Below are 17,275 nucleotides of genomic sequence, written 5' to 3'. Positions count from 1 at the left end.
TCAGTGAATTTATTCTGGATTCTAGAATTTGATAACAATGCCATTTCTATACACATTGGTTCCTTCACTAGTTATGCTGAACGCACATCAGAGTGTGAGGAGTGAGAGTGCTGACATGATCCCCGTCCCCTTCATGTGCTTTCATTATAATCACTAAAGAGAGCTAATAAGAGAACAAAACCAAGTTGTTTTGTTCTCCGGGCTACAGTATTTTTGTGATCCAGGTTATTGTAAACCGCCCAGAGACGCAGGTATAGAAATATGTTAATTAATTAATTATTAATATCTCACTTTTCAACAACAACTAAAATCTTCTCAAAACAGTTTACATAGAAATAGAATAATAATATGATACCCTGTCCCCAGAAGGCTCATAATCTAAAACAAACATAAGGTAGATTCCAGCAATTAGAGGGATGCTGTGCTGGATTGAATAGGCCCAGTTGCTCTCCTAGTGCTAAATATAAGAGAATCACCACTTAGAAAGAGGTAACCTCTGCCCATACCATGACTGTTATGCTCCTTCTCTGAATATGTGCACTTGTATACAACTCCTTCTTGTAATGTCCACAGATAGCACAAAAATGAGCAACTACAGAAGGAGGGAAAACAAGGGGAATGAATAGACAGAGTGAATTGATTTTAGCCCTATCTTTGGATCCGAATACTTTGGTTTTATTCCCGCTCAGGAAGACCTACTTATTGTGAATATTCATTTCATATACAATATGGAAGCAAAGTTCAAACACTTAATGCTACCCTGGAATAGATTAAAGCCACTCTGGGGACCAGAAAGTAAGGGTGAGACCAGGAGTAACTGCCTCTCTCTCCTGGAAGAGCTAAGTTTCTCCTCTGAGATTATCCCTGTGAAGATTCAGAACAAAAGACAAGCCACATTACACATATTGAAAGCATGATGGTATTACTGGACACACTGCCTTGGATAAGATGCCACTGTATCTGCAGTAAGTGTGTTCCACTTGGTGAATGATCACAGCTGCATGAGTAGCAGGTTGCAGGTATGAGTTGAGCTATCAATCAATAATTCCTTTAGCATCTAAAGAATTGCTCTTTCTAGACTTCTACTTCATAAGAATATTGTAATGTAGTGAGAATGCCATCTACCAAGTTTAAACAAATTATGCACAAATAAAATCCACAAATAAGCATCATCCTCTTAGAATGCATTTCCAGTGTGAGCCTCGGTGCTTAAAAAAATTAAAAAGTTGCCCATCTCCAATCTATTGTATAGACTCTTTCTTGTACTAATCTGTTAGATATTGCCTCTTGCTCTCAGGATTACAAAGCTATTATTCCAATGAAAAATTCACTCCCTGACTGTCCCCTTTCTTTATAATTGCAGTTAATGTGAAGTGCTATGTACTATATCAATTTAATATCTGATATGGCTTCTGTCAAGGTATTACATCCTGCACTTACTGGGTGATGGACTCTAGCCTAATAGGGCTTTTCTGTCTCTAACTACCCTGATCCAGTGTCCATTTTGCTATTCAGATGGAACAGTGTCTGCTGAGATGGAAAACTAGAAAGCAGTACTTAGATGGAATAATTTAAATTTAACAGCAGTTTGAAAGCATTTGTTGTAAATTGCAATAATAACAGAGGGAGGACACATATGGAAAAGTTGATTCATTTGTCGTGAATAGATCACCAGGAAAACCTAGTCTTTTGCCTGCTCACAGAGAAAGAAACAAACTAGGGCGCTATATATGACTGTGCTTGAGTTGTACCAGTGTATTTGTTTAGATAGGTACCAAAAGGTTGAGACTCAGGCCACGCTGAAAAAAGACTTTGTGGGGGTCAATGAATTGTAAGAACCAGCGAAATCCAAAGGGGATTAGCCTCAGAAAGCAATATGGAAATGTATTAAAGACACACAACATGCATATATATGTAACTAAACCCCAATGCCATTTTTAAAAAAGAAAAGCCACATCGTGGAATTTACAATGAAGAAATAGCAGAGGAGGGAAAGGTGTTTAATATTTCCCTCACTTGCAGTTTCTTTGTCCCAAATCAGTTACTGCTTACCTGCCCCCTCAGTGATCCAAAATCTTTGCTTAGCAACCTGGCATCTTTCTATTTCATTGATAACCTTTGTTATCAGCCACAGCATGGGAAAAGATGGTGCAGTGATTCATTTAGGCATACATAAGGTTGAAAGATAGTGTAGGAAGCTACAAGTTGTGCATTTTAGCCAGAGTATTTTTTGAGGACTGAGCTACACATTACATGGGAGATCCATAATTAGCTCTCCTGACTTCTATTTTTAAGACTCAGATTTAGTCACATAATCAGAGTTGGAAGGGCGCTTGAAGTTAATCCCCTGTTTGATACAGGAAAGGCAGAAAATGAGTATCCCCAGAAAATGACTATCCTGCTTGAAGACATCCAGTGAAGGAGACTCAGCATCCCTGAGTAATTGATTCCATTGTTTTACTGCTCTTACTCTTAAGAATTTTCTCCTAATGTTCATCTGAAATCTACTGTCCCATAAGCCCACTAGATCAGGTTCTGCCCTCTGAGGCAGCAGAAAGCAAGTCTTTGCCCTCTTCTATGTGACATCCCTCCAGGTATTGAAGAGTAATACCAAGTCCTCTTTTCAATCTTCTCTTTTACAGATGAAACACTCCCAGTTCCTTCAACCTTTCTTCATAAGAGTTTTTTTTCTTCAGACCCCTGAACATCTTTGTGACCTTCCTCTGAACCCATTCCAATTTGTCCACATCCTTTTAAAAATGTGGTACCCAGAGAACTGGACACATTACTCCGGACAATGTCTTATAATTAATGCAGATTAAAGTGAGACTGTCACTTCTTGTGATTTGAAAACTAATGGGTATCAGTGTCACTTGCACTCAGGGAGGCAGCTTTAACCGTTTCCATCTGTGCTATTTTCTTGATCTGAATTGGTGCCCTTTACACTGCTGTTAACTGTGGGAAGGTGAGGGGAGACAGATACTCATGTTGTGTCCTCCCCACACCCCGTGCCTTCATTGTGCACAGCTAATAGCAACAGCTTTAGGGGGAATGGACAATTTCAAGCGAGGAACTTGTATAGATACCAAGGGAGAAAGAGTTAATCTTCTCCTTCAGTCATGTAGCTCCAGACCAATTCAGACACTCCCCCCAGCAATTGCGTGTGTGTGTGTGTGTGTGTGTGTGTGTGTGTGTGTGTGTGTGTGTGTAAATCCAATAAAGAAACTTCTGCCATCCTACCTAGTTTGGCCCTAAGTGATGGATGGTATGAAAGCATAATTCTATAGTGGCTATAGGGAGTTGGGCTGCCAAGCATACTAAATGGGTGGGAATGTTCTCTGGATCAACTGACTCAAGCAGGCAGATGGCTAGATAAGCTGGACTTGAGCAATATGAAAGTTGACTTCTGCAATTCTGGAAGTAATATGATGGAATTGAGTGAGGTGATGGGACTGGACTGTGGAAAAGGACTGAGAATTAGAAATGTATAGTGAGACAACTAGGGCAGGCCAGGCCTTTTCTGTGGAAGCAAGGAACCTTGTTATGACAACTCCCTTCTCTGTAGCCCAGCAGCTTACCCCTGGTCTGTCCTTGATTGCTCCTTCTGCCTCTCATCCTCCGATGCCTGAACTGGATCTTCTTATTGCAAATGGTATTGGTCCCAGGTCAAGGCATGGCTGCTTGACCACTTTTATCATCAACATAAAAATGATGAAAGTATGAGGTCTTTCACACGACCTCATGGCTGCTACTCGGCATGCCGCAGGGAAGGCAGGAGCTTGCCTGCCTTTTCCAGCAAATAAACAGCAGCTGCCTTCCACTCTGCCATGCCGTGCGCCCACATGAGCAGCGGCATGACGATGGCAGGAGCTGAGCGTAGGAGGAATCCCCCTCCCTGCATCCTAGGGTACCCTGCACTATGAGTGCGGCCGATCCTCCCTTTTGGCTCACTGCCGGAAATGCCGGCAGGCCTGGGGGAAGCCTCTAAACCCGGTGATGATCACCCAGATGATTGTCTGCCGAGGTTAAGCTCAACCTCAGTTAATTACCAGTTAAGAACAGGGCTAGGCGTGGGGGTAGTGCCACAATTGGGATAGATCCTGGGGCTTCACACGCACAGCCTAGTTGAGACAAGACTGAGCAAGATTGGGCTAGGCTGCACATGTGAACAGCCTCTCTGTTTATTTTAGCAAACCTAAGGGTCCGGGCTATGAATGAATTTTAAAATGCTTAATCTCTCTGAAAAGTGATCTATTTTACAGGGTCTTAAGTTATGTGCTAACATGTAATGCATGGTCTAATTATTATTTTTATTGTTTTTAGTTTTATAATATTGAATTTTACTTTTCATCTCACTATTTTATCATATTGATCTATGTTTGAAAGGCAGAAATGCCCTCTCCCAATAAATTAAAATGTAGCAATTAAAATGTATAACTAAAGGATATGCTGAGGTTGCTGGCACCATTCCCGAGCGCCTGAACCACAGTGTGTCTTTATTGCAATTGACACGAATGTGTAACACTTTAAGCCTCCAGCCAGCCCCCAACACTAATCTACCATTGGTCAGAGAGCTAAGGGCCACTGGTAGGTTGTGCTCCTGCCTCACAGGAAGAACATCATGGCTAGGGGACAACCAGTCTGGGTCTATCCATCAGTCAGGGAAAGAGCAGCTGCAGGGAGCCTGCTTTGCCCCCTAGAACTCTCTGCTCCAATAGCTAGTTGCCTGAGGATGGCAGAAGCAAAAGGAAGCAGCCTCTGGCCTTTGTCATCAGCAAGACTAAGGGCCACTGGGAGGTTGCATGCTCTGCTCTCAGGAAGAACACCAAGGCTAGGGGACGACCCCTAGCCCCATCCACTGGACAGAGAAAGAACAGCTGAAGCCATAAAAGAACTCTGTCCTCCAACTGCCAGATGTCTGGAGATCACAGAAGCAAAGGTAAGCTAGCCTTCACCACCAGCCAGAAGAAGAAGGTTGCTAAGCTGCACATGTATCTATGTATAATGGGTTCTCCATCTGAAGCTGCCTTGGGGACCACTTGGTACAGGAGAGGTATACATCCCATAAATAAATAGTAGCTGAACACTCAGGTGCCTTCGGGACTTAGGCTGCCTGCTGAGCAAGCACCTCCCACAAGCCTACCCAGCCTCTGAGCCTACCCTGCATGCCAGCTTTGTTACTGTCCAAAGTTGACAATCTAGTTTGGAACTATTTATACTTAAAATGAGAAAGCTGGAAACAGCAGCTGATATTTTTAAAATTGCAGTAAGAGCAAACCTCTCTGCTTCAAGAGTTATGCAGCAAATGTCTCTCTCTCTCACTACACACACCCCTCCAAAGATAAATGGCATATACCCTGAATCAAGAATTGCTACAGAGCACAAAGTGATAGTAACCTTTATGTGGGTTACATAAAGAGGTAAGATGCAACCCAATGGACCTATAAACATCAGTCTGGCAGAAGAAAGGCAGAGAGCTGAGATGTGTGTTTTTATTGTTGTGTGGTTTGTGCAGTAAAGAGTTGTTTCTATTTTTGCAGCTAGATCATTTTCAAGGGAGGTGTACAGCTTCTCTGCAAGGGCTGTAGGTTTACAGTATCTGCTTTCAACAAACTTTTTCTCCAGGCTAAACAGACACTTGCTACTCACATGACAGCATACAGGGGAGTGATGTTGAGAAAAGGAGACAAGTCGTGGCTAACATTTTTGCTTGTCTTGTAAGAATAATCTGACTAATGTCGGAATGATTCCATCAGTATTGTCAGAAATAGCTCTAAGAACCCTCCAGGTATGTTGAAAACCTTAGCGGAGGCTACAGCTAATGCAAACTGGATGCCAAATGACTAGAGATTTCTGGAAAGTTATGAAGCAATAACACTAAGGACCTTGACTTATGTTGATGAGTTAGAAGTTTTCACTTTACTAATTAAAATAAGGTTCACTAAAGCTGGGCTTTCTGCACCTTTACAAATTGTCTTGTATGGCATCTAATTGCTAGTTTGTATGTGATAATACCTAGAGAATGATAAAAATTGATTGGTTTTTTAACAATTCCAACAGGACATTATCCCTTATTAATCATTATTTCACTATGCATTGATTAACTATATCCTACTGTAAAATAATGATGGATGTTCACATACTAATGACACCTCTCACCTCTGCCTGAAAGTCACGAAAGTTGTGATTGTGATCTATAAGCAAGTAATGTCCTAATGCTCCAACTCTATACAGCAGCTAGAACAGCTGTTAGACACTCAGAAATAAATAATATGGAACTTAAACAATACTACATTTGCTACCTAAACCATGCCAAGTCACCTATGAAAGAATCCCTATGCTTTTCTATTATGATAAGAAAGTATCTGTAACAGCTATGATTTTTAAGAGACTAAATGAAACTTGCTGTCCAACAATAGCTCTGTCCCAGTATCAACGATAGCTAATGCTACGTCAACTGATCTTAGGGAGAATCTCAACTTCCTTATGAGCATAATCCCCAAAAGGCTAGAAATGCCTATTTTCACTCTTGCATCCCGTAAGAGCTGCTTTAGACTACACCAACTCTGTATTATATAGGATTTGACCTTACATGCGCTTACTTGTAAATCACTCCACTGAAACCAACAATCTTGCTCATGGATAGATGTGTTTCGGACTGTGGCCCTTCTGCATTTGTGCTTTTTAGTCTGCTTTTTGTATTAAGCAGAGAAATTACTACTACTGTTCTGGTTTATTTAAACCAATGACTTCAAAACTTTCTGTGTCTGGAACCAATAGGCTCAGTTGAGGGATCTAACAATAAGGTTCAGCATGTATCGATAATGGACAAACCTATCCATCGTGTTTGGGCACACTAATCCTACAGGTGTGTGCAGCTATGACAACACCGACGTAGGTTTGTATTGATATGACTTTGGTTGCATCATAAATGTAATTTTTAAAAAGTATCTTGCCATTTTTAAGAATGGCAGCTTACAATATAATTTAAGACAATAAGACACAATATCAGTAATAAAACAACATTTTTAAAAACCCAGCAGTCAGTGCAAGGGAACATAAAACCACAGTAAAATAACTAAGCAGGAGATATGATAGCACATAAGAAAGGTCTGCCTCATCATCATCTTCATTACGATCACTGAGCAGAAAACAAACACATAGTGATCATACTGCCTAAAATGCCAGATTTCAGAAAGGAGGCAAAATAAGGAGAGATGAGGCCAGTCAGCTCTCCAATGGCAGGGAGTTTCATTTCATATGACCATTGTGTCTGGACTTCCAGCGGCAGTGGTTGACACAAGCTCTCTAGAAGCTCTTATGGGCCAAGCAAATTCATGTGAGGGAAGACACTACTTCAGGTATATTAAGCAAGTGGGGCAGGTCCCTCCTGCGATGTGGTTGTCAAGTTCAATCACATTAGAAATTACAACAGATCAAGTGTAATTAATACAAGTTTGCAGACATAGCTGGCTCCATACAGCTTTCTCATTCTGCATCTATTAAGTAGACTCCCAGCATCTATTACACAAAGCACTCCACAAAAACACCAACAAACTTTGTATGCCCTTAGGTTTACACTGTGCCTACCCATGCAATTCAGAGGTTTATTTTAAGGCATTATATGAATAATAATTTGATCAATACTAGAAAGCCTTGAGACTGCCTAGCTCACTTTTTGAGTTCTCAGTTATAAGAACCGAGGCTCAACAGGACCCTAAGAGTCTCGAATGCAGATTCCTCTCCCTGGGATCCAGGGTGGAAACCATGCCCAGGTAAATGCACCGTGGGGCTTCAGGAAGTCCATATCCACCCCAATGTCAACTGTGGAATGATGTGGAGACTGGGCTTTGAAATGTTGCTGGGAAAGAAAACGGAAGTAGCTATGTCTGCCAGAAAACAAATTGCCCACCACTGCTCTTTCATTTCTTTAGGTCCATCCGAAGAGACCAGATAGATCAGTCCAAAAGTCCATTTAGTCCAAGATCTTGGGTCCAACCTAATGCTTCCAGGATGTTTACCAACCTTGAAGGTAATAGTTCTGCTATTGCTCCCTAGCAACTGGTATCATTTAGTGCAGGGTTTCTCAACGTGTGGGTCCCCAGATGTTATTGGACTTCAACTCCCATAATCCCCAGCCCCAGTGGCCTTTGGTTGGGAATTATGGGAGTTGAAGTCCAATTACATCTGGGGACCCACACGTTGAGAAACCCTGATTTAGTGTATCTGAACCTGGGAGGTTCTAAACAGGCATCAAGATCTGGTTGTCAAAGCGTGCACCTGCTGACCTGCTTTCCAGAGTGGCTGGTCTTTCCCATCAGGCAACCCTGACTGTCCTCTGCTGGGGGAAGTGGGTTCTGCTTGAAAAAGATAGCCGGGACTGCCTTTCAAGTCAGCCATCGTGGCAGCCTTACAAACTAGCTTTTATTCTGCCAGCTGTTCCTGAACAGTAGGATGGGAAGCAAAGTCAAGGACTCTTTAAAGAAGTTGGGAAAGGAAAACACCTGTCCTGCATGTCCAAAAGTCAACTCTTCCTTGTATGAAATCATGACTATTTGTCTAACTTATTTCAATAGTGCTTAGTCACAGCCAACTGGTCCGGATGTTGCCCACTGTCTTTTCCTCACAGGAAATGTCTTGGGGAAATAGGGATCCACCCATCCTCATCACTCACAATACAATACTCTTAACAAGTTGGAACACTCTTATCCTACAGAACTGTCTTATTATTTTTAATGCCCAGCACAGAAAACATTAGTTACACCACATTTTTCATGAGTGAGTGCTTCCATCACTCAAGTGGACCTACTCAGCTCATATAGAGCTCTGTTCTCCAGTGCATGCTAGATTTCAGCACAGGACGTCATTCATTTCTAAACAGTCCACTTGTTCTTCAATAACCTACATTCCCTAGATTCCCTATGCACAGAGCTAAAGCAGATCTTCTCAGCTAATATCCTCAGCTTCACAAAAAGATAATGTCTCGGGGCTACTGTTCCCTCTAAGGCGTGCGCACATGTGCGTGCTCACAAGTTTTCTGATGTCTGCTCAGTTAATTTTAGACCCTGCTCACTTTGAATTAGGAAGGGCCTACTCTGAATGCATGTGTGCACACGGTGCCTTGATACTGCTGCCCAGAACAAAACTCATTCTGCACAGAGATGGGGGGTGGGGGACAGAGGGAACTGGTGGCTACCAGACATTATGGCTAGACAAGAGAACAAAAAAGAACACAAACTCTGGCAAAATAAATGCAAGGTGACAATAAGAGAGGCAAAAAAAAGATGCTGAGGAATATTTAGCGATTAGCATCAATGGGAATAACAAAACCTTCTTTAAATACATCAGAAACAGGAAACCTGGCAGGGAGGTGGTTGATCTGTTAGAAGATGAGGGATTATTAAGGAGGATATGGAGATTGCAGAGAAGCTAAAAATGGTATTTGCACCTGTCTTCATGGCAGAGGACACTTAGTGTATACCTGTACCTGAACCGAGCTTCTCAGGACCAGAGGCTAAAGAACTGAATAATCAGATAGAGGTGACATTCTAAACTGCCTGAAAAAATTAAACATCAACAAACCACAAGGACCAGATGGCATTGGCCTGTTCTTAAAGAAATGTGAAATCGCTGACCTCCTTGCAAAATTATATAACTTATTCCTACAATCGGGTGCTGTACCATAGTAATGGAAAGAAATCAATGTAACTCTGATTTTCAAAAAAGGATCGAGGGGCAAAGTGGGAAACTACAGGCTACTTAGCTTAACATCTGTTCCAGACAAATTGATGGAAAGCATTCTCAAGGATAACATGGTTAAGCATATAGCAGAACAGGCCCTTTTGAAGGAGAACGAGCATGGCTTATGTAGAGGTAAATCTTGCCTCACCAAACTTTTGGAGTTCTCTGAGAGTGTCAGCAGGTGTGGAGATAAAGGTAATCCAGTTGATATATCTGGACTTTCAAAAAGCTTTTGACAAAGTTCCTCATCAGAGACTCGAGAAAAAATTAGAAGTTATGGGATAAAGGGACAGGATCACATGGTATTCTCCAGCTAGATATTTATCTCTTCTTACTGTACCTAAATTTCATAGGGCTTTAACTTTGGCCCATTGTAACACCATGAATACAGCTGTGCTGCAGTGGAGATTGCAAAATATTTCTTATCATTGTCGTGTTTGTCCGTGTGGATTGGGAGAAGTTGAGAAGATGGCTCATGTCCTTTAGTACTGCCAATTTTATAGTGACATTAGGAAGAAATATATTTCTCCTCAATTTATCCTGTTTCCAGGATTAACTGAAATGGACTATTTAAATTTAATTTTAAAGGATTGTAAAGAGGAGAATTTATTCAATGTTGCTAAATTTTGTTATATTTGTGGTGTTATTCAGAATGAAGTTGTTAATTCTAAATGATGTTATTCTTGTAATTCTGGCCATTGGCTGTACTAATAAAGACTATATGCTTAAACATTTTACCTCCAGGTATACAATCACCTTTTCCACACACCTGTTGACACTCTCAAAGAAGTACAAATGGTTAGTGAAGCAAGATTTCCCTTTGCCGAAGCCATGCTGGTTCTCCTTCAGCAGGTCCTGTTCTTCTATATGCGTAACCATTTTATCCTTGAGCGTGCTTTCCATCAATTTGCCTGCAACAGAAGCTAAGCTAACAGGCATGTAATTTCCGAGATCCCTTTTTGAAAATCAGGGTTACATTGGCTACTTTCCAGTGCTCCAGAGCCTGACTGCAGAACATTCCAGAGCCTGACTGCAGAACTAAGTTACATATTTTTGCAAAGAGGTCAGCAACCTCACATTTGAGTTCTTTAAGGACTCTTGGATGGATGCCATCTGGCACTGGTGATTTGTTGATTTTTCCAGACAGTTTAGAACATCATCTCTCGCCCCCTGTATCTGACTCAGTTCTTTAGCCTCTGTCCCTGAGAAGCTCAGTTCAGGTACAGGTATACACTAAGTGTCCTCTGACATGAAGACAGATGCAAATAACTTGTTTAGTTTCTCTGCAATCTCCATATCCTTCTTAATAATCCCTTTTACTCTCTCATCATCTAACGGTCCAACTGCCTACCTGGCAGGTTTCCTGCTTCTGATATATTTAAATAAGTTTTTGTTATTCCCCTTGATGCTTTTAGCTAAATGTTCCTTAAACTCTCTTTTCATCTTCTTTATTGTCTCCTTATTCCTTTCTGTTCTTTTCATTTGGGTAAGCCTTTGAATTTCTGAAGGAAATCTTCTTCCCCTTTATAACTTCTCTGACTTTACTTGTTAGCCATGCTGGCATCCTCCCAGACTTGCTGGTACTTTTCCTCATTTTTGATATATATTCTTCTAACTGGGCTTCTAGTATTGCGGTTTTAAATACATTCCATGCATTCTGGAGCAAAGTGACTCTCCTGATTTTCCCTTTCAGTTTTCTTTTCACCAAACTCCTCATTTTAGAGAAATTTCCTGTTCTGAAATTCAGTGTCTATGTTAGACTTCCTTGGCAATTCTCTCTTCACATGTGTGCTGAATTTAGGGTCACTGTTCCCTAAAGATTCCACCATACTCAGGCGTAGCCAGCCAAGCAGTGGCCTTGGTCCAGTCCCGCTCAGCAGCCCCCTCCAAAAATGCCAGTGTGCATGATGTCACGTGCATGGGGGCATGGCTCAGGCTCTGGAGGAGCCCAGAGCAAACTCCCCCCTCCCATGCCCAGGTGGCCGAGAGCCCGGGCGAACCCTGCTGCCAGTTATTGCAGGCAGTGCCACTGCCTGATAGAACATTTTCCCCTTCCTCTCCCTCTCTGGAGGAAGAGAATGGGGAAAACGTCTTATCAGGCAACTGACACTGCCTGAAATGATGAGCTGAGAGCTCGTTCGGGCTCTCGGCAGCCCAGGCCACGCTCCCTTTGCAAGTGACATCATTGCAGCCCGGGCATGGGTGGGGGGAGTTCGCTCTGGGCTCCCGAGCCATGGGGCTTCAGCGGCCTTTTCCATTGACGGCCCGGGTTCTTTGAACCCATTGGCCCAATGGTGGCTCCACCCCTGACCACACTGACGACTTGTACCAGGGTGCTTTTCAGATTAGACTCTGCAATGGGGTTATGATGTATCTCTGAAGTATGATTCTGCACTTCCTGTGTTGTGACACTGCAGTCCCTACACTGACAGCAGGGTGCCGTTCACATTTCCAATGTCTTGTTTCAGATTTAATCGGTGTAATTTATTGCTAAAACATTGTATATCCAGCATAAAAAGCTGGCTGTATTTCCCAGTTGTTCGTTTTTACGAGACTGCTCCCCCTGCTGGGCACTTTGCTATTTATGTTTTGAATTAGGGGTGTGTCTGAACCGGTCCGGAGGCCATTCTAAAGGCCTCCGAACTGCCGGACCGGTTCGGACCTGGCTGGTCCGGGTCCGGGTGGGGGGTCTTTCTTTAAGGGTGGGGAGGGCTTACTTACCCCTCCCGCCTCTTTGCTCCCTCCAGCGCCTATATTTCACAGAGTAATGGGGGCGCTGGAAACCAGCCGCCCCCGCCGCAAGCAGATTAAGGCAAAAGCTACCGCTACCACTGCCACCATCGCCCGCCAGCCCTCCCTCCCTCCCAGCCGCCCGCCCACCCGCCCGAGTCCTCACCCGATGCTGTTTTAAACAAAGAGAGGAGCTAGCGAATAGAGCTCCTCTCGTTTCAAAGTCCTGGACGCTACTGAGGCTTTGCGTGTGCGCATGCGCGCGCCGCAAAGGACGTCGATTGCCGGAGGCCCGGTCTACCCGCCAGGAAAAGGCCGGGTAGACCGGGCCTCCGATCGCCGGAGGCCCGGTCTACCGGTGGCAGTGGTAGCGGAAGCTTTTGCCTTAATCTGCTCGCCGCGGTGGGGGCGGCTGGTTTCCAGCGCCCCCATTACTCTGTGAAATACGGCCTCTGGCGGGGGCAAAGAGGCGGGAGGGGTAAGCAAGCCCTCCCCGCCCTTAAAGAAAGGCCCCCCTTCGGTTCCGGTCCGGACTGCTCCGGACCATGCACATCCCTATTTTGAATGTGATTTGCCCAAACCGAAGCATTTTGCCACTGTTGAGCGGGTAAGCTGGAAAGTGCCCTGGTCCTGTATAAATGGATAGTTCTCTAAATGAGGGATGTAGTGGGGTGCCCCAGGGATCTGTACTGGGACCAGTGCTTTTTAATTTATTCATAAGCGATCTACAAGTTGGAATCAGCCAAAAATCACCCGTTTTTAGCCTATATTCCAATAGGCTTATGTGATCACCTAGCATTCTGTTTGTGTGTCTGTGTGTCATCCTGCCCAACCCCATCAACTTTGCAACACCTGGACCAATATGAAACAAATCAGGTACAGTTGTAGGGACACCTCTACAGCATAGTTTGCGATGATGTCATCCACCCTGATCCAAGATTGCAGACACGTAAACTTTTGAGGCACTAGTAGGCTAACCTGTGAACTGCTTAACCAATTTGAACAAAATTTGCTACAGCTGTAGGGACATATAGGGGTGCCCTAATGGCATGGTGTGTGATGATGTCAACCACTCCAATTCAAGATCGTGACCATGTGAACATCTGAGGCGCAAGCAGGTTAATTTGTGAACTGTCTAACTGTCTAACCCATTTGAACCAAACTGGGTACAGTTGCAGTGAGTGACACAGAGGGACACGGTGATAATGTCATCTACCCCAATCCAAAATGGCAAACATATGAACATTCGAGGCACAAGTGAGCTAACTTGTGGATCACTTAACTGATTTGAACTAAACTTGCTACAGCTGTAGGGACACATAAGGACACATCACCCATGAAGATTGTGATGATGTTATCCACCCCCATTCAAAATGGCCGACACAAAAACATTTGAGGTGCAAGTACACGAACTTGTGGACAGTCTAACCTATTTGAACCAAATTTGCTACAACTGTAGAGACGCATAGGGATGCCCCAATGGTGCAGTTTGTTATTCTGTCACTCCCCCAATCCAAGATGGCGGGTGCATAAACTTTGAGGCGCAAGTGCATAACTTGAGGACTGTCTAACCGATTTGAACCAAATTTGGAACAGCTGTAGTGAATGACACACAGAGACTCCTCAAAGGTGCAGTTTGTAATGATGACATCCACTCCGATCCAAGATGGCAGACACATGAACATTTGAGGCACAAGAGATCTAACTTGTGGATCTCAATTTGCACCAAATTTAGTCCAGATGTGGAGACTGTGAAAGGAAAGTAGGCTGATTAGTTTTTACTAGAACAACTTGTTCCAGGAAGCCATTTTGACACTAAAAACACAAAATGGCAGCCAGACATGACCACCGCAGTCATTTCCAGCCACCCCAATCAACGGATATGCAAGTTCGATGTGTCCCCCCGCCCCACGTATGTCGAGTTTGGGTATCTTTTACCCGATAATGAATCAACAGATATCAAGGCCCTCTTATACTGCATACAGTTCTGGTCACTATATCTTTTAAGGAGGAAATTGTAGAACTTTAAAAGGTGCAGATGAGGGCAACTAAGATTATCAGGGATCTAGAACACCTTCCTTACGTGGTAAGGCTACAACACCTGGGGTTTTTTAGTTTCGAAAAAAAGACGACTGAGGGGAGACATGATAGAGTTCTATAAAATCATGCATGGTGTGGAGAAAGTTGATATAAAGACATTTTTCTCATATAACACTAGAACCAGGAATCATCCCATGAAACTGTCAAGAAATTTAAGACCAACAAAGGGAATTTTTTTTTAAACACAATACATAATCAGTCTATGGAATTCTCTGCCACAAGATGTGGTGACAGTCAACAGCCTGGATGGCCTTTAGTGGGATTTGGATAAATTCATGGAGGAGATGTCTATCAATGGCTACTAGTTTGAGGGCTATAGGCTACCTACAGCCTCAGAAGCAAGATGCCTCTAAATACTAGTTGCAAAAGAGTAACAGCAGGGGAAAAGGGAAAGCCTCACCTCTTGCCTGTGGTCTTCCCAGAGGCATCTTTTGGGCTACTGTGTGAAACAGGATGCTGGACCAAATGGGCCTTGGGCCTGATCCAGCAGTGCTGTTCTTATGTCCTTCTCAAGGGGCTGGGAGGGGGGGGAGAACGTGGGAGAGAATAGTTCCTTGAGAAGTACAAGCTTAAATATAGAGAAAAACTTGTAAGTTAGAGGGTGTGTTCCCCTCCCCTTTGCATTTCTAAGAACTCACTGACCAATTGTCTCTTTGCTATTATACCACCTCCTTTCCTTAGAATAGCTTTATTATTATTTTTTTTTTAAAGATGGGGATGGAAGAAAAGGATCATAGCTTTTTGATGAGGCAGGTTAACTGACAGGTGACTATGGTCAGTTCTATCACTACAGCAGGACTTAACGTAACCTGGTGGTCGATAGGGCTTAATGAGAATTGCTAAATGCATCACACACAAAAACTCCCACAAAAGTGTGCTTGCATAAATTGTGTAAATGCACTACTCAGGAACATGGTTCATAAAATATCATTTCAAATGATCATGTAAAAGGCCTACTCCCTTGATGGACTATTCACCCTGCATGTATCAAGTAGATAACATGACATTAACATCATGATTGCATTTGAAGATGGGCAGGAACATATTTCACTGTGAACCTCCAGAACTATTTCATAGGAAGGTTCAGTCAATTTGTTAGACCTGGAGAATTAAACATAATAGGCAGAAAATGATGAGACCTCTTTATGATTTATGCATTTGCAAAAATTTGGATAAAGATTACGAAAGGTTAATATGCTCTCTATGTAACTGACACTTTCAAAACTATACCATAATGTGTAGCAATATTCTGACACCTAGTGGAACATAAGTGTATGAACAGTTAAATACATAATAAAAGAATTCTATCCTCCCTAATCAGCAGCAGAATTCACACAAGTCAAAAGATATTACAGTTGTTTGAAGACATTGATTGGTCCAGGGTGACCATCCTTCAGATTTGAAGTAATGTTGCTAGGTGAAACATTGCAAGAATGGCCATCTCCAAACAGCTTGCTTTCTGTTTTCCTTGCAGTTGTTTTCTAATTACTGTAACCATGCTAAAATCACTATAATCTTTACAATAAGTTTTCCTTACTGAAGTCCAAGTGTTTTTGGTGTCTAAAAAATTGTATTTTGGTATCAATCAATTTTTGTGAACACAAAACAGGAACTGAGATAGCTAAACTGTTATAATGGAGAACTTATTTAAAAACACATATCTAGCATATGTATGTTGTGTGAATTGTTTTATAACAAACAGGACTATCAACTGCATAAAGTAATCTCAGTAAAACTGTCTCTGCTGGTAGAGATAAAAACAATTATTTTGAAGAAAAATATGCTTCCTAATTGGAAGCAAGCCCCATACATATCAACAGAATTAACTTCCAAGGAAATCTGCAAAATTACAGCTTTACAGTCAGCTTGGAAATGTCTGGTTGAAATGTCTCATGCTTTGCTGGACAAAGTTGAATTGTCCATCCTACTAGCTGAACCGAGACTTCTAAGATGCAAAACAAACCATCGATGCTGGCAGGTGAGAGAACTCTGTGCTTCCATCTAACTGTTTCTACCCATACTGTTGTCTAAGTGAGGCAAAAGGAAGGAGGGAAAGAGAAAGGAAATATGTCTTCTAGCACGACATTTGATTAATCAGGGGAATTTTTTAAATTATTTAAAAAGTCTTTAATTGACTACCTAGTTCAACAGATTGATTAATGCTCTAGTGACAAACTAAACATTCATGGCATGTCTATTTGGTAATATACCAGATTGGTCTGGTGGGAGGGAAACTGGAAGAGGGATCAATAAGAAATCTTTTAGCATTTACAACAGTCATATGGTAATTGAATCCTGATAATTTTTATCCAGTGTACCCTATGAGAAGTGATTACTTGTAGATATTGTGCTGTCGAGTTGGTGTCAACTCAAAGTGATCACATTCTATGTAATTTTCTTGGTAGAATACAGGAGTGGTTTGCCAGTACCTCCACCCGTGCAGTATGAGACGATCCCTTCAGCACCTTCTTGTATCGCTGCTACCCAATATAGGTGACTACAAATGTATTTACTAGGCACACCGGCGGGCATTTGAACTTACAGCCTCTTGTACTCTAGGCAAGCTGCTTCTCTGCTGCACCACCACAGCTGATACTTGTAAATATATTTCCAGTTAATTAAAAAAGTTACCTATCAGAGCAACTTATCAAGCTCAGTTTTGTAGTATCTTCATAGAGTATCTATGGTACACTGTAACTCTTTG

The sequence above is a fragment of the Hemicordylus capensis genome, chromosome 3 (assembly GCF_027244095.1).
Source record: "Hemicordylus capensis ecotype Gifberg chromosome 3, rHemCap1.1.pri, whole genome shotgun sequence".
Classification (NCBI taxonomy): domain Eukaryota; kingdom Metazoa; phylum Chordata; class Lepidosauria; order Squamata; family Cordylidae; genus Hemicordylus; species Hemicordylus capensis.
This window is presented reverse-complemented; position numbering follows the sequence as displayed.